We start from the raw sequence: 27,524 nt of genomic DNA, 5'->3' as shown, positions 1-27,524 counted from the left end.
TTATCTATTGAAGAGACCATTCAAACAATGCATCAAACGTGATCCACTAATTTTCTTGCAATCCCATTCTGTATCTCTCAGCACATCACCCACCTTGATTTCCCAGAAGACCCTATCGACCTTGTTCGTGGATGAACAACAGTCTTTCGTATTGTTCATTAGGGTGAGGTAATTGACCACTATTGCTGCATTATACAGGGGGTGTCTATCCACCTTCAAATGCTCATGGGTTAATGCCCTGTTTATGACTGCACCAGCACCGTCATGTTCACCTTTTCTATGACTTGAACCAGAATAGTTGTGCATCATCTCAAGCCCAGTAAGCTGAAAACATCTTGCAACAAAGAAGAAAGTCCATCGTGATTTGAATTGTGATGTTGCACCATCATACCATACCTTGTGTCGCTTTAAACAAAATCCCCGGTCCTTAAACTGTTGGTCATTCAAAAGAAAGATGTGTTGAACGAACAAGTGTCATGCACATTATCATCGGATATATGAAAATGGAGAATTTTTATGATGTCGCTCATTGTCGAGCGCGCATAGCAAATGTGGACCAAAATGGTCACCTGACTAGAATAACAGTGCATGGATTGGATCTCATTCTGAATTTAAAAACTTTAATTTTTTGCACAAAGTCCATGACAGAGACAATGACATCACTTGAAAAACTCTGTAGACACTCTTTGAATTGGTTGGCCTGCCATCTCTCAATGTAGTTATGTTTGATAAACTTGGTCAACTTGTCTTTCATGAATGAAATGAAAGTGGAGCACCAAATCTCATGAATAACAAGATCTTTCCTTTTGTAGTGCTAGCCATCTTCATGTATAGATTGTGTCTCCATACCAAAAAAAACTTTCCAGCCACCTGTAAGTTGTCGTTGTGTACTTCAAGAGGACAACATCTAAGTTGTTTGGCACCGCACTGATCGCATCAAGCAGATGTGTAGATGAAACATGGAATTTTCTAATTTAGGACACAAAAAGGACTCCCATAGTGATGTCAGGCTCTCAAGTGTTGACTTTGCAGCCACACATATACTGCCACTTACTGCAGGGTCACAAACATCACAAGCACAACGACTAGATTCTCCATATACTCCAAACCTACCTTGATGCATTTGGTTGAAAGCATCTTTCAAGTGAAAAACTTGCACATGATATTTGCAGCAGCATGTATTACGGTCCCGTAATTTTTGAACAAAAAAGGACTTCAAATTATCAAAGCATCTCAACGAAATGCGTACCGTTGGATGCATTTCCTGAAACCGCCTGTAAAATTCCACCTGCACAAAAAAGAAGGCAATAAAGAGATAATGTGAGAACAAATAACTAAAATGGTTTTGGTACCATCACCCACAAGTTATAACACCCACTCTCGTGTTTGTGAAAGCACATAAGAGGAACATTTACCACTTAGAAGTTGTTTTGCATGTTTGAAAGGGGCTTTAAACTTCTTGAAACCACATGAAGCACTTTAAACCACCTATAGGTGATTGAAAAAGGTCATCAAACCACTTTCAAGTGGTTTGTTTACCATTTTCAATCACCTTCAGGTGGTTTGAAATCTTCCAAGTGCTTACATAGGTTCTCCCTTAAGCACTTTAAACAACCTATAGGTGATTGAAAGTGGTCATTTAACCACTTTCAACTGGTTTTTTTACCACTTTCAATCACCTTCAGTTGGATAACACCCAAATCTCGGGTTTGTAAAAGCACTCAAGAGGAACATTTACCACTTAGAAGTGGTTTTGCATGTTTGAAAGTGTCTTTGAACTACTTGAAACCACTTGAAGCACTTAAAACCACCTTAGGGTATTGCACCTTAGGGTGATTGAAAAAGTTCATCAAACCACTTTCAATCATCTTCAAGTGGTGACGAGTGCAAAGTGCAACATGCACCCCGACGGCCTCAAAACGCAAGGAACCGATGCACACCAAGCTAGTCACAGTGAATGAACAGGGGGCACCACCTAGATTTGAGCGGCTGGGACGCAAATAGCGGCAATTTAAAATAACACAAACACTTCACACACACACACACACACACACACACACACACACACACACACACACACACACACACACACACACACACACACACACACGCACACACACACACACACGTAGGTGATGAAACCCCTCAGGATGTGAGGGAAACTTGATTCGGCGCAATATTTACAGAAACCTTAGCTTCGACGAGACGACGACTATGGTGATAGAGAGCGAGAGATAGAGATAGTGAATCTATAGTGCGTTCTCTAGAGGTGATTCATAAACAAAGAGATTCTACTCTCATGAGTTTGTGGTGACCCTTGGAGTTGAGGTGTGGATGTGGCTTCCTTTTCATAGTGCTAACTTCCCAAAAATGCTGCCCCAAATGCTACACCACTCTCCAGAGTGCCCTCCCAAATTCCGTCCCAAAATGCTACCAATTGCTCCCCCGATAGTGACCTCTCAGTTCTCTTTTATAGGTGCAGGCTGCCCATTAGGTTAGGATAATTTGATTAGGTTAGGGCCCTAATCAGGGCAGATAAAGCAAGGAGTTGGGACCCAGGTGGTTGACTCTTGCTTGCCTTAGGAGAATTTTTAAAATGATATCTCTTAGGTGGGCCTTTGTGACCATCACCTAGAGAGACATGGAAATTTACAATGGGTTTTATACAAGATTTTGGCTTGAAACTGGAAAATAATAATAACCTACGGATGTTACTGTGGAGATGCATCATAAACAAGATGTCAGTGAATGGCCGCCCTTGCTGGTGAGCCGGTGTAGCACGTTTATCAGCTTCGAGGCCGATCGGGGCATGCCTTCAACGTCATTTCATGATTCGGTGTTGCTACTACATGATTTGGTCATCCTTATTCTTTGTCGATGGTATTGATTGCCGAGTTCCTTCGTTTTTTTTTTGTGCGTATGGCGTGAGTGTGTGTTTGGATGCATGTGCATGTGCTCATATGAGTGCGTATACGCGTGCTTGTGAATATTTGTAGCCATTCGTGTGTGCTAGTAAGTGTGCGAGTGTGTTTGTGCTTGTGAGTGTGCATATGTATATGGGGTTGTATGTGTATGTGTATGTGTAAGTGTGTAGGGTGTGTGTGTGAACGAAAGAGTGTGTGTGTGTGTGTGAACGAGAGCAAGAGAAAATATAATTATTTTTTATATTTTTATAATCTTACGTGATGTCTGTTTCTATTAAAGAACGAGGGCTTGAGAGTGAGAGAGGGAGCGGGTGCGGGTGTGAGAGGGGTATGGGGAGTATGTGTGTGTGTGTGTGTGTGTGTGTGTGTGTGAGAGAGAGAGAGAGAGAGAGAGAGAGAGAGAGAGAGAGAGAGGGAGAGAGAGAGAGAGAGAGACGATGGTGGTGGAGCCGAGCAGGAGAAAGAGGAGCTATCCTCTAGTGATAATGGAGGATTGTGGCCAAACTGAGGGAAGGCCCACCAACTGCAAGCATGGAAGGGGTGGTGGTGCATGCTAAAGAACATTTTTTAATCATTTTCTTGTATTGTGCTCCTTTCTGATTGGGGTTGGTTCTTACGGCAACGGTTTTGAAAATCGACCGTCATTAGCCCTCCCTTCTGGCTAGAGGCATTCATGCTTCTAGCTCTAGTTCTGATTCTCTAGTAGCGGAGTTGGAAGGTTCTCCCTCTTTTGGAATATCTAGCATGAACTCTGGATCAAATCTTAAAAAGTACCTGTTGAGCCTCCATCCATTGACTCTGATCTTGTGAATTCTACCATCTGCTTCCATCAATTTGTAGTTGCCATTGGTGTAGCACCTTTTGACAATGAGTGGCCCTTCCCATCTGGGTTGAAATTTCTTATCTTTACTAGTGTCAAATATGTTGTCGTATCCCAACACTAACATGCCTTTTTCCATACCCTTTTCCTTAAGCCCTTGATTGAATGTGAGTTGGCGTCGCTCTGCTTGTACTGCATAGTGATTGATTGCATCTTCCCTATCTAATTGAAGCCTTTCTAGATCAAGGATGTGGTTGCGGAGATGGGTAATTAGGCACTGTAATTGGCTAGCCATGACTTGCAAGCTGGCTATCTATACCTTGATGGGTAGAATGGCATCCTTTCCATATACCAAATGGAAAGGGGTGAAACCTAGTGATGTTCAGAATGTCATGTGGTAGGCCCAAAGAGCAGCCATGAGATGCTTAACCCAATCACTTGTGTGGTTATTCACCTGCTTTGTGATGATCTTACAGATCATGCCATTTACCTTTTCCACTAGACCATTGCACTGTGGATAGTATGGGGTGGAATGTCGGCGTGTAATGCCTAACTTTTTCATCATTTCTCCCACCAGAGTGTCTCTGAAACCTGGTCCTCTATCAGATATTATCTCCAGAGGTGTGCCAAAACGACAACAAATGTGCTCAAATATGAACTTCTCCACTTCTTGGGCTGTAATGCACGTGGTGGCCACTGCTTCCACCCATTGGGTCATGTAGTCTACACCAACTAGAATGTATAGTTTACCTACCCTTGGTAAAGGACCAATTGCATCTATTTTCCACTTTTCAAATGGATCATATGAGATGATAGGAGTCGATGGCTCATAGGCTAGTGCATGATTGCTGGACACTTGACAAGCCTTGCATGTTTTACACCAATGACGCACATCCCTGTTTAGACTAGGCCAAGAGAATCCTGCCTGTAGAATCTCCCTACTGGTAATATCTAGAGCAAAATGGCCACCGCAGACACCATCATGGCAACTTGACATTACCTCCGTGATTTCACTGGAGATTGGCACTCACCTGAGAATTTGGTCTTTGCCCTTGCAATATAGGTTGTTGTTTACAAAGCGATATCTTGTAGACTTTCTAACAAGCCATTGTTTCTTGATGTCCCCTTCAAGACACTCTCATGTATCTAAGAAGTTGGTGATATCAGGCATAACATCGCTACCTTGAAAGAGGGGTAGTTTCAGTCTGATTGGTCCTATGGGAACATCTTGTATTCTCTCCTTGGCTAGAGCATCTGCCTCTTGATTTTTTTCTCTAGGGACATGAAATAACTACACTGCTTCAAACTTTCTTAAAAGATCCCTTACTTGGCGTAATTGGCCAAGTAAAACCTGATTTTTAAAAATCCAAGTGCCATTTATCTGCTTTATCAATAACAGAGCATTGCCAAACACATTTAGGTGTTGAATCCCTTGCAAAACACATTGTTCTAATCCAAGAATTAAAGCTGCGTACTCTGCTTCATTGTTGGAGTGGGAGTGTAACAACTACCCAATAGAGAATACCTTCTCCTTTTGCTCATTGAAAATGATGATACTGACTACAGACTGGTCCACTGTTCTTTTGTATGCTCCATAAAAAAAAAGAGAATGAGCTCTTTTTAGCTTAGGAATTTTTACCATTGCTGTCACTTCTTTACCTTCTGTGTTGACCTTTAGCTTCTTCTCATAGTGACGATGAGTAAGAATACCTACTAGACTAGCCCTGATGGAATTCTCTACCTGCATGGTGTAATAAAACTCTTGTAATCTAACAAGCCACTTAGAGATTCTAGATGAGACATCTTGTGTTGCATTACATACGGAAAGACCTCTCCATTGTCAGAATTACAAAGGGTCTAGGCAATAGATAAGAGTGGAACTTTGTAGTGGCAAACATTAATGCAAGCACCAAGTGCTCTACCGCGGTGAATCCTTCTTTTGATGGGGTCATGACATGACTAGAGAAGTAGATAGGACTCGTGAAAGAAGATTGGGGGTCCTTTTGCATTAGTACGGCTCCAAGTGTATCACTTCCTACACTGGGGTTCACATAAAATGGTTCGTCCCATCTAGGGGTTGCGATGGTGGGAAGTGTAGCCAGGATCTGTTTCACTTCGGTAAACTGTTGCTCATCTTCTTCAATCCATGAAAATACATCTCTATGGGTGACTTGTTGTAGAGGGAGAACCACCTGAGAGAGCAAGTGAATGAACCTGCTCAAATACCTTACCTTCTGAAGGAAATAGACCAATTGCTTAGCTGTGGTGGGTGATGACAGAGATACTAGAGCTTGAATCTTGCTAGAGTCAACCTCAATCCCTTTTGCCAAAATTAACTGGCCAAGAAGAGTGACCTTGCTTTCACCAATGTGACACTTATCCACAATAAGCTGGCCACCAAAGGCTTGCAGCCTAGCCAAGCCATCATAGACTTTGATCAAATGGAGGGAGCGTGAACTGTAGATGCAAAAATCATCTATAAAGACTCGTATTGACTTACCAAAGTATGGTTGGAAGACAAAAGTTACATAGCATTGGAATGTGGGAGGGGAAAATGATCCCTCTTTGTGGTTGCATTGAGAGGTTTGTAGTCTACACATACTCTCCACTTACCGTTCTTCTTTGGTGTGACTACCACTGGAGAGACCCACTCTGAGTCTTCGATGGGGTAAATGCAACTTTCATGTAGCAAATTCCTTACCACTTTGAGAAATGCATCTTGTTGAATTACACCAAGCCTTCTGAGCTTTTGCACTACGGGCTTACTTCCTTCCTTGAGTCTTATGCGGTGTTGTACCACTCTGATGCCTGTGATCTTGTCATAACCATCAATGGAAAATGTGGTGAAGTTACCTAGCATAGCGACATATTCTTTCCTCTCTTCACCACTCACTGGAGAGCGTGCGATGTAACTTACTTGTATCCACCAAGGGTTGCGTACCTGATGGTCCCTCTTGGTTTGCTGATGGTGTTTCAGATTGTGTCAATATTTTTGGGTCTTTGAGGATGACCCCCATTACTTCAATGCTACTGTCGCTCTCTTTGGTTGTTGTTATCTCTTCTCCCGAGGTGGATGAATAGTCACTGGTGGACTCATCTTCTGATGCCTCCAAGATAATGTTGCATTGCTTTCCAGTTTCATGTCGTAGAATATGGACTTCCCTTCAACATCCTTCATTTGAATCATTTCGGTACTAAAGTCTTGCTGAGCTTCCATAGCCATGAGCCAGGGTCTTCCAAGAATGATAGGGTAGCCCTCCCCTTTGTGTGGCATGACAAAAATGTCTACCTCCACTTCTATGTTGAATGCCTTCACTTTGACTGCATTCACTATGCCTATGCACTTCACTCTGACGTTATTTGCCATTTTAGCTCGGCAGGGTGCCGGCCTACTTACCTCTAGGCCTAGATGGTGCATCATTTCCGGTACTCCAATCTTGCTTAGCTTCCATAGCCATGAGCCACGGTCTTCCAAGAATGATAGGGTAGCCCTCCCCTTTGTGTGGCATGACAAAAATGTCTACCTCCACTTCTATGTTGAATGCCTTCACTTTGACTACATTCACTATGCCTATGCACTTCACTCTGACGTTATTTGCCATTTTAGCTCGGCAGGGTGCCGGTCTACTTACCTCTAAGCCTAGATGGTGCATCATTTCCTCACTCATGATGCATATTTGTGCGCCACCATATATGTAGATGTTTGAGATACATTGCCCCTTGATGTGAGCATCCATGGTTGGTAGGATGTCGTCAAGATTCCTCCCAAAGATAGCCCAAGCTATCCTTGGTCTTGATTTTCTCGTACTTATCAACTTCGTCCATTGTCTCCCCATCCTTGGTGCAAGATGGAGTAATTGGGGCCGAGTTATCTTTGGACCCTGCATCAATACATCCTGAACTAGGTCATATGGTTTAGCATACTCACCCAATGAAAAATCCACAATGTTGATCTTCCATCGAGGCTTAGACGTCTGTTTGCTAGATTCACCTTTTCCTTTCATCTTGTCCTCCTTTTGAGAGGCTTCTTTGTGCCTGGCACGCTTCACTCCCATGGCTTCCACTTCTTCTGTCTTTTCTTTTCCTTTGTTATTATCTCGGACCCGTTCTTCCACCCTTGCCTTCCCTTTAGCTTCCAAGCTAATGACACTCACTGCTTGGTTTCTAGAAGGAGGTGGAGGTAGCGATGGAATGAGAGCTTGTGGTGGTGGCGGTGGTTGTACAGGCGTCGAAGGATTTGGACCGATGGAATTGGTCATGGTTGCCTGGGTGGTGGTGGTCTTGCCCTTGGTGGGGAGATTTGATTGTGTCTTCCTCCTCTATTGAAATTTTGCCTTCTCGGATGTGGGCAATAATACATGCCATGGACGTCTTCCCCACAATTGTAGCAGTGGTATTCTTGGTTTCGCCTTTTTCCTCTCCCCTTGTTCTAGATTTTTGACAGGAGCATGCCCTTGCTGTACCAGATGCAGGAATAAACTTTGAAGCTGAGTAGTGATGCAACTCAACAGGTATTGTTGCTCTTCTGATGCCTCTTGTGGTTGGGTTCTATGAGCGGCTGTTGCAATCACTGGGGCTAGTGGGATTGAGCTCAATTCCTTTGACTCATTGACTCTTGCTTGCATGTGCAACTTCTTGTCTTTAAGGCGGGCTACTTCACTGCCAACTCATACGTTGTAGGTAACCTCCCCTTCACGTTATCTTTGAGCAGCAACCACAGGTCAGCAATAAAATGGTTCTTCTTCTGGAAACTAGGCGCTCCTTCACCTTCCTCTAGGGAGGCAGCCCATCACTCCCACAAATCCACAAACTTGGATTCATAATGGCATACTCTAGTAGACCTCCCCCGCTTTAACTCTGTCAGCAGCTGCCATAACTTTTTTGAGGTTGTGCCTCCATCAAACCTCTTCACAAAGGCATCACGTAGTACATCCCATGCATTCTGTTCATAGCTGTTATGCATCATCATCCTTGTTGGAAACCACACAAGCGATGTCAAAGTCATCCAGAAAATCGATGGTGATGTCTTCTCCCTTCTTTCCATTGAATGTGGGGAAAGAGACACTTGCCATAGTAGTAACTCAATGAGCAGGAAATTACAAACTTTTTTTCTTAATCACAAATGACTCAGTGGCGCGTAGCAACTTTCTTACAGGTTTGGGTGGATGGATTTAAAACACGATAAAAATGAAAACATTGAAAGAGTGGTGGTAATCCAACACGGGGAGAATAATAGGGTTTGGGGAGCTAAGGATTTCTCCTAGCACCACAACACCAAACAGATACACAATCTTCTACTGATAGAAGATTTTTCTATCTACATAAATATTCACATGCATATGTTGCAAAAACCTAAATGGGAAGGCGGTTGGTCTATTATCCATGATGCACAGAGGGTACATCACTTACTTACACTCTTACCATGCCGGTATTGACAAGATGACACATCCACAGGAGGTCATCACCCTTCATAGGCTCCACCTTCGCTTCATCGCTCAACACATACGGGGTGATGGCAACGCGTTTGGCTACTCCTAGCCTTTTAGCTAGCAACAGCTGCAAATAATTACCGTACTCGGTGTGTTGCATGAACTCCACTCCATTCAGCTGTAACTCGTCTCCAACCCACTGGGTCTCACGCGTGGTGGATAATTTCTTCACGATAAGCTGTACGGGGAGAGGAGGAAGACCCTCTATGCGCCCTCCAAAGTAGTAAGGACAGTATCCAAACCACTCCTCCCTAGGGCATGGGAACCTTCTTGCCACTTCTGCTTTGGGATTGTTGAAATGGATTGGCAGCACTTGCATGTGTCGTGCGAATCGATAGGCGACCTTCCACCGCTTTTCCTCAGATGATCTCCGTTTTTCCTCAGACGACTCTGCTTCCCGAACTTGAAACACTCATGTGGCCAGGTGCTTCTTCTTGTGGGGTCATGTGTTTCAGGACTGGCCTAGCCCTTCCTTTCCTTTGGCTCGAGTAGCCCCTTTTGGCCACTTAGGAGTAGAGGCTATACCTTTACTTAAAGATTCCCTAGGAAAGAAAGGCATTACCGATCTTTTTCCTCCCTTGATGTGGATGAACTTCTCACAGTGGACGTCGATGTAGATGATTTAAGCCTCTTCATTACCTTCGTTTGCTGGCATTCATTGATCGTGTGCTTTCGTCGACAACAGTAATGGCATTTCGTAGCATTCCCACCTGACGCTCTTAATTTGCGGTTAGCACAAGCAATACGAGATGGGGATCTTACGTCTTGGATATTGATGACGCTATAGCCTGGTAGTAGCACTTCAATGAAGCCGGTCAGTGTTTCCTCGATCTCCTCCTCCTCCGTCCTCTACTTGGAGAATTCTTGCAGCCATTCTTCCATGGTCAACGATGTGCATTCTTTTCAGCATTGTAAACTGGAGATTTCCGAGAAGTCCTCCTCCATGGGGGCACCAAATGACGAGCACAAAGCGTGTCACGGGACCCCGACGGCCTCAAAATGCCAAGAGCCGATGCACGCTGAGCTAGCCCCATAATGAATGAACTGGGGGCACCACCTAGCTTTGAGCGGCTAAGATGCAAATAGCGGTGTCAGGAGTTTTTTGGAGCAAGGGATTGCGCATATGTACATATACATGCATGGTGCATCAAATAAAGGATTGCCCAGTTTCCATAGCCAGGTGGTTATGTGGGGCCCACGTGTGTACAGGTAGGACAGGGTGTACATAGTGCAACGATTTTCACTATTATCAGTACTAGTGTGTTTTTTCTACAATAAGGAGGAGTTGGTAGCGCGTAAAACTTCTCGAGGAAGCTATCCGCGGGCCGATGACATGAGGTCAGCAGGTGCGTCAGATGGCATCTAGTGGCGTCAGGAGGGCGAGCGAGGTCAATATTTGCACGCGGATGAGGACGGACACAACGTGGGTGTTTTCTTGTGAGAGTTATGCAGAAAGGTCATCATTAGGACCACTTTTTGGGGCCACTTCACGTGGTGGCGAGATGCATTATTGGAAAAAAGCTGAGTGCCAGGTGTGCGAATGATGCAAAAAGGTGACAACTATGCACTGCGAGGTCAGTTTTTGGCCTGTTCGGGGTCCGTTTGAGGTCATCTAAAAGGCCAAGGGTGCCCAACTAAAAACGCTAAGTGTGGGAACTGAAAAAACAGAGAGAAGACCAGAAAAAACGTGGAGAAGAGAGGAGGAACAGTCGCAGGTGTGTTTTTGGGGGTTTTGGAGCTTGTTTTGGCCGTAAACTGCTCATCCGAGGTCGGATTTGAGCACTTTGACATTGTAGACTGGGGTTTTGGGCCGTTCCGGACGCGATGGAGCTGTCCATTTTGCCAAATTCCTCACTCTTATTCTGCTATTTTTCTGTGTAAGTTTCTCCTATGAGCGAAGTTTCTGCTCCAGTTTGTGATTATATCTGGCTTATTTTACCCATATTGTGTGAGCTATTTGCCCCATTGGTGTTGGCTCAAGCTCAATTGTATCTAAACATCAGAAATTCTCCCCTTTGGAGCTGAGTTTTTTGGGTGTGTGTGTGTGTGTATCTCTCTGTGTGGAGTGGGTGAACGGATCGTCTCTCTCCTCTCACTCCATAGGTGTGTGTCCTGTCTCGGCCAGGTGTGTTGGGTAAGCCGAGTGGTGCCCCCTAGTGTGTGTGTGTATCTTCCCAAGAGTGTGTGTCGGGTCGTTATAGAGGCGTTCTGTGTGTTTCCATCCCGCTCACAGCGGCGATTTAAAATAGCGCAAACACTTCACACCGAGAGAGTATGCACCCAATGTGAGAGAACAAGGGACAAAACTTGTCTACAAGCATGCAAAACTGAGACAACAATGTGATTGGACTAGATTTGGGCCTTTGTATGGCCAACATGAGAGAGATACGGGGCAAAGGTGGATAGAATCAAGAGGAAAAGGTGGACGCATGATGGGCTAAATTTCTAGCTGCAAGTGTGCCTCTGACGTGCCAAAAATAGGGGATCAATGTGGAGGGTGATTGGTTAATGTAAACATTGGATTCAAAACTTTCAAAGATACTAGCTTTTTCTCTTACACATATGTTTGAGATCATTGAGAGGCACGAGAACTAGATAGAGAAAAATAGTGATGACTTTAAATAAAAATGAGTACTAGATAAAGGCTCAGAATATGAGCATGCATGGCTCAATAAGATACAAGGGTAGTGCTTCATGAGTAGGTATGAGCCTATACATATCCTTAGATGATAGGCTAGCTAGATTTGATAAACCAATAGAATTAGGATAGCATTATCTAAGAAAAATGCTTCAGTTTTAGGCAAACAATCCCTCCCTCCATCTTGTAGGTGGTCAACCTTTAAAATGGACGTTTATGGGAAAATAAAGAAATGATTTGAAATCACCGGCATGGCTCAAAGGTAACTAGTCCATAGCTCAATGGTAACTAAACCATGGCTCAAAGGCAACTAAACCCTTTGCCTAGTGGTAACTAAATGGTGGCTTTAGATTCTAGATTACATGTGATCATCAAGCCTTAGGTTTCCCCCTTCCAATCAATGGTGCAATGGCCCCCTAAAACTAAACACTAGATGAAACCAAAGGATGAGAGGTGGAAAATCCAGTTATTTGATCGAAACCATGCAAAAAAAGGCAATCTTAGCTCGTATCTGTAGAGCATGCAAAAGGGCTATTTAACAAAAACCATGCAAAACAAGGTAGCCTTACCCCATGGTGGTGGCTTGAGGTGGATGAGGAAAAAGAAAACAAAGGGTTCATAGGTAATTGTCCAAGAGGATCTGAGGAAGTGTTACATGGCTCAAAGGTAATCAAACCATAGCTAGGAGGCAACTAATCCATGGATCAAAGGTTACTGAATTGTGGCTCGGAGAGTAATTAAATGGTGGCTTAGAGGTTGAAAAATACACACAATCATCAGTGGTATTATGTGTCCCCCTTCCAATTGATGGCATAATGCCCCCTCAAGTTGAACTCAAGATGAAACCAAAGGATGATGAGGTGGAAAAATAGGGGTATTCAATAAAATCCATGCAAAAAGGACCGTCTTACCTTGTACCAAAAGATACAGGCAATGCCTAGACCCCTAATATATAGCTATATTATATTCATGTTATAATGGGGAAAACATCCTAGTGGGAAAAAATCTTTTAAGGTTGTGAATGTTAGTACCAAAAAAACTAAAAATTTTATTTATTTTTAAATTTTTATCTAATTCATCTTGATTAGGACTTCAAGAGGGTCCCAATCAAGTTTTTGGCACTCACACTTCACATTGATTCATCTTTGATTGTATAGACCAAGCCAGATAGCATCCATCAATTGTGTGACAAGATCCTATGTGTTTTTCCAAAATTTTTTTATTTATAAAAGCTAGCATAAATTCTTTGTGATGCCACATATCCTAAGGGTTTCATCATTAACTAGTATGGAAAGGGCAAAAGACAAAGCTCATAAGACACCTATGATCTTGCAAAAGATTGCTCCAATCTCTATGCTTTCACAATACAAGGATCCATTACATTCACCATAACCTGGAATGCTTCCCTTGTTTCCTTAGAAAATCAAGTGTTGATGTGTTAGGTCCCCACCTATTACCATATCCATTTGCCAAAAGGAGGGTACATGACAGGTCGCTATGCCCTAATTGATTGAGAAAAGCATAGTCTGATATACAAGATTTCTAATGGACAGACTCTCGTCACCATGTAACTTGAGTTCGAGCCATTGAAAAGGGTTCCTAGCCCTATCTCGCATGAAAAGCATGAACTAACACAATAATCTAACGTTCCTAATTCTCACCTTCCAAAAGAGGAAAACCCCAAATTCCTTTTCTCCCATAATTTTCAAAGGCACGTACAACTGGGACTTCTCAAATTTTGGCACAATGAGTCTCTAGATTCGCTTCTTCTATCAATGAGGAGCGGAGAGTTTCTCAACTAATCAAGATGACCCATCCTTGATTGGAAACCTGAGCCAGCCCCCACTTTTCACCCCACACTGACTCTTTATTTTGCTTGGTTTTTAATTACTACAGCATGATTATTCATATATAAAGTTCCTTTTTATGGTTTCCATCACAAGTTCGTTAAGACAGCCCTTCAACCATTATCAAATTGGCACCAAAACAATCTTTTCTAGAAGAAAAACAACATACGATCCTTCTTCATTAAAATATCCCAACCCCAAGAGTTCACTCCTCTTGGTGAGAGTTTATTGCTCCCGGTGTCTTTAGTTTCCCATACAACTAAATTGTCCTGGAATTTGGGCACAAACCCACAGTGACTAACTCGCAACCTGGACATAATTCTGCAAGAAATATCTTTCATTCTGGGCAAAAACCCACAAGATATGTGCACCCATATGCACTGCTTTATTGTTCACTCGGCTAAACCCCTCCTCCTTAGATATCAAAGGGAGTTTTGACTATATCGGTATAGGATTTTGAATGAAGAGGGTTCTAGAGTTTTCCTACTAGGCAAAAATTTCTTTCCTACTTCAAATAGTATATCCTCAAATAGTCCTTCCGCATTAATAAAACTTAAAGAAAATTAACAACTTCAATTGATGCAGTTTCAAATTGGGACTAACTTAATGTCTAGGTAGTTTTCTACATCCTAATTACTCATGATACATTAAAGAAAAAAAAAAGTTTCCTACTTGTTCATGAACAATAACATCACTTTGTGGGATAAGTGGCACATCCTCATTCATTGGGGCCTTTCCTTTGCCTTTACCATCAGTGGTTTCGGCTTCGTGATTGTGTGATCCACCATAGCGAGTTCTCTTACTAGATACTTAACTTAACTTAACTTGAGAAGTTGTAAACTAAAGTATAAAAATCCAATGGAAGTAGGGTAAATGATTTTAAGTGTTTACATTCCAAAACATATAGGGTTATTTCGCGCACATCAAACCAAAAACATATGCTTGCTTAATTTTGCCCTAATCTTATGATAAACATGCAAGAACAATCCATCATTTTAGTCGGACAAAATTCTTGAATATGATTAGCTAATTCATGCAAGCATCTAGGTTACACTGATGAAGAATTATGCATGCAATCACCACAATTGATTATATGAGCATATATGCTACATTGATGAAGAATTATGCATGCAATCACCACAATTGGTTACATGTTACATTGTTGAAGAATTGTGCATCTAATCACCACAATTGATTATGCAATCGAGCAGTGAAACCTTCATTACTTTGGAATGTAGAGAAATTACCATAAAATAGGTATAGGGTAAAAGCATGTTAACGTGTCGCGCTTTTTGTGCTAGTTAACATATGCCAACAAGGACATCTTGTAAGAATAACAAATGGATAGGATAGTCATGTTTTTTCAAGTCTGTGGGCCACCATCATAAACTATACAAAGGTTAATACTTGGACTTCAAAAAAAAGAATCATTATATTTTAAAAATCTCTAACAGTTAAGCTCAGTCGTTACGTTGAGGTAGTGGTGTAGTCATGAAGCATGTAGGGAAGCACAGCGCAGGGGCCACATGTCAGAGAGAGCGAGGAAAGAGATTGCAAGATGCAAGCAGATCTGCAGTTAGAGACCAGCAGCTAGCCCAAGTGGAGGATAGCTCACCACTGGAGCTAGCCACATCCGACAGCAATCTTGACAGTACTCCACCAAGAAGGAAGTTAAGGGGCAAAGGTTCTGTTGCTTCTCCTCCGCCCTGCAAAAGATTGAATGATTCTAATTCCCAAGGATCCCCAATGTCAAAGTACATGCATGGAGGGAAGGGGAAGCAGGACTCAGGTACTCTCTCTCTCTCTCTCTCTCTCTCTCTCTCTCTCTCTCTCTCTCTTTGTCTTTTCAATGAGGAGGCCACATTTGGCAGTTGTAAATCAAGTAAAGCATGACACATTTCTCCAGCATGCCCCGACTACTAATCTGCTAGTGAATCCTCTCACCCATGAGAAAATTGTTTTGCTAAGCATATGCTGCAATCAACATAGAGGACTATGCATTCAACTTATATGCTTTCTTTTGTAATAGCCCCTGGCTGCAATCTAGTTGTGGATTCTCTCACACTGATCAAATGCTTGTGCATTGCCTTAGGCATTCAAGGTGCATGCTTAGATGATTGCATCTAAGGAGAGCCCGCCCAATTGCCTGTGTAGAAATTAATTGACAGCCCTATTCTAGTGGAGTTTTGTAAGGTTTTAATCTTAGAATCCTGTGTGGTGTGCAGGCCAATGGAAAGCTTCCAAGCTGAACATCCCACTGCATGAAAAGTTTTGTGTAAAAGCAGAAGAATTTAATGTTGTCCATGGACGATGACGACCCCAAATTGATGAAGTGGGAGCAAATTACAGATTTGGAGTGGTTCAATGTATTCAGAGAGGCGAAGGATCGCAACAAATATCGCTTCAAATGCAGTAGCATTCGTAGCGACATATACGACCAAGTACTTCAGTTGCACTACAGGGTGTACCAAAATCCCCCCTTTTGCGAAGGGTTTTGTAAAACAATTCAGTCCAGTGGCAATTGCAAGTGGGCTCAATCATGCAGTTCGATTGGGCTGAGTTTGTTGTCCAGCATTTGCAGGACCTTCGAGAAAAAGGATACTACGATGCCCATGTTGAAAAGTGGAGTGTGTGTAATACCCACCCTTCAAGTCAAAAAACAGAGGAGGGCTCCGTGGAAACAAAGGACGATTGCGCTGGCCAAGTAGCTCCGAACATTGTTTCTGCTGCTGCCAAGGCAACACCCCTCTCTCTTAACAGCTCTCACAAAGTGACAACAAGCCTGTCATATTTTGGTCTCTCTGATTTGCAGCACATCATGAGTGCAAATGACCATCTCAGAAATTGATTGTAGGTTGCTAAACAGTAGCTCAAGAATGTGGGCTAGGAGCTTGATGCTGTGAGGGTTTTGAAAGCAAGCCATGATATGGCCAGCCCTATAGTACTTGCTATGAGACATAAGCTTCATGATGCTGAGAATGAATTGCGGTGTTTAGGCCTCACTGACAGTGTGGATGCAAGGAGAGAAATAGAGCTCAAGGTAAAGATCAAGACATTGAAGGAGACACTGGATGGTTTGGGGTTTCCTCACAGTGAGAACACCTCCACTGTTATTGATATTGACATAACCTGTCTTCATGTAAGTGCCGATGGTTTTTGTGATTGAACCTTATGTTTTGAATATGTTCACAACTATCCTATGTACTTACCATGCCTCTCTTTTGATTGGTTTGTAGATTAATTTGGAGGTGAAGGAAGCAAAAATGCATGCCTGCGACGATAGGCAATTGCAGCTGCTCATGCAGATAAGTACGATGATACAAGGCTCCTTCATCCCCATTGCCCTATGCAGATAACTATGGACACTTGTACATGATGGGACAACAAGCAACGTGTGTACTGGCTATGGTCTGCCACTAGAAGTACACGAAATCAGTGCAATGGTCAAACTGCCATGTGAGCATACCTATCACCTAATCTGCTTTGTTGCTGCATGCTCTCTGGGGATCGAACGTAGAGCTTCCACCTGCCAACAGAGGATACCAGCTGAATGGTGTGGCAAGGTTACAGGGCACGGACCTCCAATCACACAAAGCTCTGGTAAGATAATGTTAAGGAACAATTATCCAGCCTTGATTCCTACATTAGCCCTGTGTATGCTAGTTAGCTTAGTGGGTATGGTGTCTAGCATATTGTGTATGATAGTTGTCAAACCTAGTTATGCTAGTTAGCATACAAGGTATGCTAGTTAGCTTAGTGGGTATGGTGTCTAGCATATTGTGTATGGTAGTTGTCAAACCTAGTTATGCTAGTTAGTATACCATGAGATATAGCTAACATACATTGCCATGATGGTAAGCAAGCTCTGTATGCTAGTTAGCACATATAGTTATCCTAGCTAACAAATTGTGAATACTACTTGGAAATTTTTGTATGCTAGTTAGCATACTGTGTATGCTAATAAGCATACCTTCTATGCTAGTTCACAAACTATGCATGCTAACTAGCATAGAGAGTTTCCCAGTTAGACACAAAGTATGCTAATCAGCATGTTAAATAAGCTAATTAGTCACATAGTGTGCTAACTAGCAAACAAGGTATGCTAATTAGCATATTTATTAGTTAATTAGCATACTTTTTATGCTAATTAGAACACTGTATGATGGCTAGCATGCAAGTATGCTAATTAGCATGCATAAGCATACCTTTTCTTATAGTTATCATACTTGCATGCTATCCATCATACACAATGTTCTAATTAGCATAAAAAGTATGCTAATTAGCATATTATACATTAGCATATTATATATGCTAATTAGCATACCTTGTTAGCTAGTTAGCACACATGGCTAAACACAATGTAATTAGCATAAAAAGTATGCTAATTAGCATAATATATATGCTAATTAACATACTATATATGCTAATTAGCATACTTTTTAAGCTTATTAGAACATTTTGTATGATGGCTAGCATGCAAGTATGATAACTAAAAACAAGGTATGATAATTAGCATACTCTGTATGCTAATTAGCATACTCAATATGCTAACTAGCATACCTTGTATGCTAGCTAAAATTTGGTGCATGCTAACAAGCATTCAAAGTAAGCATGTAAGCATACCTTCTTTGCTAGCTAGCATAATGTGTACTCAATATTCTTGTTCGAATACCTCTATGCTAGTTAGCATACATTTTGAGCTAGCTAGCATAATTTGTATGCTAGTTATTGTAATGTTTATTTTAGTTAGCATGCAAAATATGCTAACCAGCAAAAATGGTATGCTACTTAGCAGAGACGTTATGTTTATTAGCATAACTTATCCTCTAGCTAGCATACCATCTATGCTAGCATACATTGTATGCTAATTAGCATACAAGTGTATGCTAATTAGCATACCATCAATAATAAGCATACCATTAACATACACACAATTTTGCCTATTAGCATTTTATATATGCTAAGTAGCATATATTTTCTACTAGTTAGCATACACACTATATTCACACTTCCTTGTTAGCATATTTTCTATGCTAGTTAGCATATTGATCATGGTGGTTAGCACACTTTGTATACTAGTTAGCATAGTTAGCATAGACAATATGAATGTCTATAGGATATAGATGCCTACCATACATGGAATGCTACTTGTCAAACTATCCATACAAGCAATCATAATGGTATCGAGATGAATATTAATGGGTGAATGTAATACACAGGTATCAATGATGCAGGATGCGCACCTCACAAGACACCTGTCAATCAAAGGAAAGAAGAGAAGCTCTATAATTATGAATCTGATGAGCTTGATAGACAGCATGAAAGGGCAGATGTAATGACACATCATGCGAGAACACACGAGGCTACTGCAGATGGTAAATAAACAGATGATGATGATGAAGATTTTATCATGATTACTCATCCCAAACCCAAGCCCCCTACAAATGATCAAACAAGCGTCTCAGAGGAAACAATTAGGAGTGTGCAAGAGGAAGGTAGGAGTGCTCAAGATGAAGGTTTCAGGACTGACAGTGGACTGACTGCACAAGACGCTAGTGATGAAAGCCCCCTACAGGGTTTTGTAAACAAAGTGAAATTAAAGAGAAAAGGTGGCCTGAAAGAGATTCTAGATGTGCTGCCCCTCCGAGCACCTTGGATGACATAAACGAATGCAGCAAAGGTGAAAAGAAAGCCATTCGCTCACGTGCTTGCAAGAAATTATGCTATATTTGTTCCCTATTGTGTCCAAGTTATGTAGTGTTAGCAAGCTCCACACCCTTTGGCATGTATCTCTCTAGATATTTATAATGGAAAAACTCTTTTTAATATTATTTTATTGTGCAACAGTTTAGTAGTTTTTGCTTGTACTTTATGATGTCCTTATTGATACCATTTCTATGTCACAGGGCAAGAGAAATTGCAGTTAGTTTACCTACATGATTTGAATTATGCCATTGCATGCAAAACCATACGAAAGCGGCGTATTGCCAAGGCTAGACAGATACAAAAAGAAAAAGTGGAGATTGAGAAGTGCCTGGCTAGCTATCTTAAACGCTTAACGAAAATAAATGAGTACTTCAGTTATGTTCATCCCTCGAGGGAAGTTATTTTTGCTGAGTGGTATGCACTGCCAGACCCAATATGCGTGCCAAAGCCATTGCCAGACGAGAGGTGCACTTTGGTTCTTGATTTAAATTGCCTGCTTGTTCAAATTGTAGAGCCAATTCACGGTGACATTCCCCCTAAACATGCAGGGGAAATGATAAAGTATAATGTGCAAGATAGGAGGTTGGTATTTTGTCGCAAAGACAACCATAAATTTTTGGATTGGTATCTCCATGTGTATATATGGAGCACCAGCATGGAACCTAAAGTGAGTGCAATATTAGAAACAATATTCAAAGACCAACAGGATAAGCTGAGAGGTGTTTTTACACAGAGTCATTGTAGTGGCCGCCTTGGCAGATAAATAATAAGCATGTATTTGAGATTGTTTTGGAAGAACTGCAACTTTGGGCCCCAAAACAGTCTAATTATTGACGATAGTATGTACAAAGTGTGCCAAAACCCTGAAGGAGGTTGGCTTGTTACTCCTAAGATAGAGGACCAAACCAAAGAACAAAGGCAAAACTTCCTGATAGATACTTTGAGCAGCTCGCTGTTCCTATGGTTGCAATCAGAGGATCTTTCATCGTATACAGCTGAAAATGCGTTTGATACTACCCCAGATTTTTTTTCACATCAAGTGATCAGGAAGCTGGAATAAAAAATGCACCGGCGCAATGAGGCCCAACATAATGAAGCCATGCGTAGGAGATAAAGGGAGGCTGATGAAGAAGCTGAAAGACATAAGAGAGAGAGGCTACAGAGGGAAAAATTAGAGAAGCAACAGCAAGAAGAAGAAGAAAGAGAATTGCAAGAACCAAAAGCTCAGCAAGAAGAAGAAAGAGAGCAAGACCCAAAAGCTCAGCAAACAAAGAAGCAAACTGACACTGGGCAAAAGCGAGTGTAGAAGCGCGCTAAAGCGCGCTAAACCACGATCTTATCCAGAGTAGGAGGCTCTCTACAGTTTTGTAACATTATGAGGGAAATTTGTAAATTGCCTTTCCAATGTTTGTAGCTATTCCGACATTTACTTCAGATAGTAATGATCAGATCATGTACTATTCTTGTTTTGAAGACAATAATGTGTACTATTGGCGTCTTGTAAACATTGAATTTGTATACATTCTCATTGGAAATCAGCAAAGGTATGCTAATCAGCATAATGTTTATGCTAGTTAGCAGACTATTTATGCTAACACAACCAAAATAGTATGCTAATTAGCATACCATGTATGCTAATTAGCATACTCACAATAGCTAATTAGAATACATTCTAATTAGCATACTGAGCATTGTTGTTTGTGCTAACTTCCACTCACAGCATACCATAATTAGCATATACAATATACAGGAAGCTGCCATGTTTTCTCCTTGAAACCATCAATGGTATGCTAATCAACATAATGTCTATGCCAATTGGCATAAACAATATGCTAATTAGCATGCATGGTATGCTAATTAGCATTCCTTCAATTAGCATACTGTGGATTATTATTTTTGCTAACTTCCACTCATAGCATAGTATGCTAATTAGCATACACAGTATATAGAAAGCTGTCATCCCTTCTTGAAACCAGCATACAATATGCTTATTGGTATACACTATATACAAAGAGTTGTTATCTCTTCTCCTTGAAACTAGCGAACCTATGCTAATTAGCATACTATTTATGCCACTTAACTATGTTAATTAGCATACCCACAGAATGCACATTGGCATAAATAGTATGCTAATTAGCATACACAGAATGCAGGGACCTGTCATCTCTTCTCCTTAAACCAGAAAAGATATGCTTATTAGCATACTATTTATGCCAACTGGCAAAAACAGTATGCTTATTAGCATACATTGTATGCTAATTAGCATACCTTCAATTAGCATACTAGGCATTTTTGTTTGTGCTAACTTTCACTCACATCATAATATGCTAATTAGACCACCCAGTATGCAGAAAGCTGTCATCTCTTCTCCTTAAAACCAGCAAAGGTATGCCAATTAGCATACTGTCTATGCCAACTGGCATAAACAGTATGCTAATTAGAATACACAGAGAACTGAAAGCTGACATCTCTTCTCCTTGAAACCAGCAAAGGTATACTAATTAGCATACACAATATACAGAAAGTTTCCATCTCTTCTTCCCTAAACTAGCAAGGGTATGCCAATTGGCATAAACAGTATGCTAATTAGCATTCCACTCACAACATAGTATACTAATCAACATACACAATATACAGTAAGCTTCCATTTCTTCTCCTTGAAAACTAGCAAAGTTATGCTAATTAGCATATTGTTATGCTAACTAGCATATATAAGTTTATGCTAATTAGCATAAACAGTATGCTAACTAGCATTGGCATACACAGTATACAGAAAGCTACCATCTCTTCTCCTTGAAAACTAGCAAAAGGTATGCTAATTAGCATATTGTTTATGCTAACTAGCATATATAAGTTTATGCTAATCAACATAAACAGTATGATAATTAGCATTAGCATGCACAGTATACACGAAGCTGCCATCTCTTCTCCTTGAAAACCAGCAAAAGGTATGCTAATTAGAACATTTTGTATGCTAACTAGCATTAATAGTATGCTAATTAGCATACCATTTATACTAATTAGCATACCCATAGAACACAATGAGACAGGTTGTACAAATGATCTCTCTTAAACTGAGACCCCTCTGTGTGATAGAAACCAAAGCCATGTATACAGAAAGCACACAAGAGACAAAAGATACCCAAGTTTTTGATAAAACTGCATTATCTCCGAGGAAGAAGTATATTGAACTTAAAAGCTGAAGGGGATGCTATTATAGATTGCTTCATAGCTTTCTGGGTTTATTGTGTACACCTGCCGTCTCCTTGGGATGTTTCCACGACGAATAGGTTGGCCTCTACCATTTGGCACTACAAGAATTGCATTTGTAGTAGTTGCTACACTTCTTTTGGGACACCTATTCCTATAGCATCCTATCTCGTTACAATCATAACAATGAACATGAGGATGCTCAAGTTGAGTTGTTGTAGTTGCGGCTGCTACTACAGGGCGAGGTTGATCAATTTGATTAGCAAGTTTGGGGCTCCAATTGTTGGGCCTGCCCCTTTGATTTTTAAAGTCTTTTCTCCACTTCTTCGTGGTCATTTCTTTAGCCAGAGGTGTTGGCCTTAAGAGAGCATCCTGAAGTGATGTGGGTCTCATTGCTTCAAGATGGGTAACCAAGGGATGATTCAATCCTTGACAGAATGGTGCTACATGTTTCTCAATGGACATTTTTGCGGCATATCTTTGCAAGGTTACGAATTTGGAGTAGTACTCTCCCATCGATAAGGATAGCTATTTTAGAGCAAAGAACTCATTCATTTTGGCATCTCAATGAGCGGGTGGAAGATATCGTGTTGTAGCCGCTTCTTTAATATCCTCCCAAGACTGAGAAGATCCTAAAACACCCAAGTCCTTGCAATGTTGTTTCCACCATATTTTTGCATCATCAGTAAGAAAAAACATTGCAAGCATAGTTTGGTTTACACGTTGGGTCCCTCTAGCTTCCAAATAATCTTCCATTGCCCAATCCAGGTTTCAGCATCACGCTCAATATGGGTTCCCTCTCCTTTAATGTGGGTGGCTAGGCTTGTTTCAAGAGAAGTTTTTCCTCTTGTACAACCATGTATAAAGCATTTGATGATATCTATGCAATAGTACGCTTGTCGATGGTCTGATTAAAACTAAACAATACTAAGTTCTTTAAACGTCGACAACTCAAGACAAAATTTAGAAAGCAGCTATCTTAATTAAATTCAAGATGCCATAAATTTATGTATATCAAGATATACACAAAGTTGAGATCTCATCAAGAAGCTAGATGAGTATCTTTTTATTCTATTACAATGTATACAAAGTTAGCTCTGCTAAAAAGGCTATATGATTCTTAGAGCTGGATTCCTAGGGACACAGTGGTACAATCGATAGGTATTTGTGGATACGTTTTTACAACCCACTATTTTGTATGAGTAGTAGCTTTTATACACATCTTTGTACGGTTCATAGAATACAAGACTCTTATTTTGAGGAAAGATGTCAAGGATAGAAATGGGTTTGATCCTATAAGTAGGGATCACTTTCACCACTTGATTGAAAACCCATTCATTTAAGGTCATGTCAAGGCCATCTTCAAAGATAACAGTGTACTCATCCCTAGTAGTACAAACAAAGTAGTAAAGCTGGATAACTCGCAGCTCTTCCCCCCACCAAAGCTTCTTTAGATCAGAGAAGAGGCATCCAAGCTATTTCACATTGATGTAGAAGATGCCACCTTTGCAATCCCATGCAAGTTTCCATCCCCTTTGGATTCTTTTTGGTGGAGGAGAGAAAGACTTCATCAAAATCTTCATCATATTGCATTGGAAAGAAAAATTTGAAGAGCGACAAGCCTCCAAATACATTATCTCAAAGGTTTTGAACTTGCGATATTCAACCTCGGCATCTTCCTTAAACATTGATGCTGGTAAGTTCTTGATCTTAAGTTTCCAATCATTTTTCCAAACTTTCAAACAATAAATTTTTTTCGGTTTCCTAACCTAGGCTTTGATACCATGTGTGAGGTCCGCACCCGGTTACCATATCCATGTGGCAAAAGGAGGGTACTTGATAGGTCGCTATGCCCTAATCGATTGAGAAAAGCATAATCAGATAGACAAGATTTCTAATGGACAGACTCTCGTCACCAAGTAACTTGAGTTCGGGTCATCGAAAAGGGTTCCGAGCCCTGTCTCACAGGGAAATCATGAACTAACACAATAATCTAACGTTCCTAATTCTCACCTTCCAAAGAGAGAAACCCCAAATTCCTTTTTCCCCATAATTTTCAAAGGCACGTACGATTGGGACTTCTCAACTCTTGGCACAATGAGTCTCTAGATTTGCTTATTCTATCAATGAGGAGTAGAGAGTTTCTCGACTAATCGAGACCACCCATCCTTCACTAGCAACCTGAGCCAGTCCCCAGTTTCCACCCCACACTCACTCTTTGTTTTTCTTGTTTTCTAATTACTACAACATGATTGTTCATACACAAAGTTCCTTTTTATGCTTTCCATCACAAGTTCGTTAAGACAGCCCTTCAACCATTATCAAATCAGCACCAAAATAAATCTTTTCTAAAGAAAAACAACATACAACCCTTCTTTATTAAAATATTTTAACCCCAAGAGTTCACTCCTCTTAGCGAGAGTTTATTGCTCCCGGTGTCTTTAGTTGCACATACAACTAAATTGTCCTACAATCTAGGCACAAATCCATAGTGACTAACTTGAAACCTTGGCACAAACCCGCTAATATCTTGCATTCTGGGCACAAACCCGCAAGATATGTGCACCCATATGCATTGCTTTAGCGTTCACTCCGCTAAACCATCCTCCTTGGATATCAAAGGGAGTTTTGACTATATCGGTATAGGATTTTGAATGAAGAGGGTTCGAGAGTTTTCCTACTAGCAAACATTTCTTTCCTACTTCAAACATTATATCCTCAAACACTCCTTCCGTAGCAGATATATTGTTATAGGTTGTTTTGCAAGGTGTAATGCACAGGTTTTATTGCTCATTTGATAAAGACTATGCTAAGGAGATTTTTGTAGCAGGTAACAAGATAGCTAAGAATGGTACAAGTGCTTCAAGTGATAAAAAGTATGCTTATAGTGGGCACGAAGGCTTATGGATGCAGGGTGACAAAGCTCCATGCTATGAAGAGCTGTTAGGATGGCCTGTCTATTGGCCTACAAGTGCAAAGAGAGGCTTCAATATACATGCTTTATAGATGGATGGCCATGGACAATGCTTTATTTTTTATCTAGGTGCAGATTACACTATGCTTGGGGAAGCTTCGAGCTTTCCATTTGACCTTGGAGGGTGATGCAGATTATAATTTCTCTCTCTCTGCCTATACATACACTATAGATATCGTCTTTCTTATGCAGTCTCACTATATAGCTATTTTACACATTCTCCCATATGCAGTATTAGTTTACTTAAAGAATGCTTTGGTTGAGCATGAATGATGAACTAGGGGGTGGGCAATGATGGTGTAGCCAAATCTTGTCGATACAGGGAGAAGCCTAAAGCAGGTACATCGAAGATAGCAAGTGGACAATGCAATTCTTTGGTAGCTGGTTGATGCAAGGTATGGCTGACACTGCCAGAAAGTGTATGTCAAATGTGGATTCTAGCAAACTAAAGGAGGTTTTCAAGATCAACTCATCGAGATACCTAGAAGGGTCAAAGGTTGGTTGGGTGTAATTGTCAGCTAGTGCCATGATACATACTATGTTGAATGCTTTCACTATTTTAGTGATTTCAAAGCTTTCTGAATGCATGAAGCCCAATGGTTAGCAGCGGCTCACTCGGGTGTGGTTTAAAGTTTGCCAACACTTGTAGCAGTTGTGGTCTTCCCAGAGTGGTGTGCGGGATTCACTCTGACCCGTTTGCGTCACATCGGATTATCCACACTAAAGATGATTTTTATGAAGCCTTTTTTGGATCGGCATTTTGTGGTGCGTGAAAGGAGGCCAAACTCAAGACTTCTTTTAAAAGTTAAAGCTTAACTTGGGGGAACAAATGAATATGATTTTGTGGAGGCATGGCTACAGTTTGCATTGGGGTGGTGGCACCAATTGCATGGCGAGCAGGGCCGATTAGTGCAAAAAAGAGGGGATGGCTTTCTCGGGCTGGTCAGGGCCGTTAAGTGGGGAGATGAGGATGGCAAGTTGCAATTGAAGGCCCCTTCTAGAGAGTGCTAATTAGAAGAAACCTAGAAGGCACTACGGAGGAAGGGAGGGGTGTGTGCTGCAAGGCAACCATAGCTGGCACCACTCCTGGCTGAGAGGAGTTGCGAGCAGATGAAGGAAGAAGGATATGACACTAAGGCAGGAGAGTAGACTGCATGTATGGTAGCAATCAAGAAAAGAAGGGCCAAGTGATGCCGATTAGAGGTCGTGAGAGAAGGAAAAGAATATGTAGCAGGTTTGGGGAGCAGGGAGGAGGATCAACTGAGAAGCTGGAGAGAGAGATGACCGCTATGCAGGTAGAGCCGTGAGCAAGGGAGAAGATTGAAGAGGGGCCACAGGGGCCACATGGGGCTGCTAAAGGGGCTCGCCAATTGCAAGGGATATTGCTGCAGGAGCTTGAAGGGTTGAAAACAAACTGCACGGCTGGTTACAGAGGAGAAGACTACCACAAGGAGCCAACGCTGGTTTAGGAGCCACAAGTTCATTACAAAACAGGGCCTCAGGGCGGTGTATAGGGTTGAGAGCCACAGGAGAAGTAGAGTTGGTTTGAGGGTTTGCCTTGGTGAGCATACGAGAAGGCACCAAAAGTTTCAAAGGGGGAGCAAAAGGCATTTGTTTCCAAAAAAATCATCCTTTTACACTCTCTAAATGAAGCTAGTTGCATCAACGTCACCATAATCTTTATAGTTTTGTTGTTCAAGTGAATATTCTCCCCTTCTTGCTCTCATATCCATTTGGTTGTCACCATATATGTGTGTGAGTATGATATGTGCAAGGGGTAGTAAAGCTTGTGGGTATCTGATACGTGTGAGATCTCCCTATGTGGATGTCTATGTGTTCAAATCTATAATTTGGAAGGTGAATGGGTGCTTGACAAAGATTTGATAGGGGTTGGAGGGTTGTTGGTTATTGAAATG

This window comes from Adiantum capillus-veneris, chromosome 3 (assembly GCF_014529385.1).
Source record: "Adiantum capillus-veneris isolate H3 chromosome 3, ASM1452938v2, whole genome shotgun sequence".
NCBI lineage: Eukaryota > Viridiplantae > Streptophyta > Polypodiopsida > Polypodiales > Pteridaceae > Adiantum > Adiantum capillus-veneris.
Note: the sequence above shows the minus strand (reverse complement) of the source record.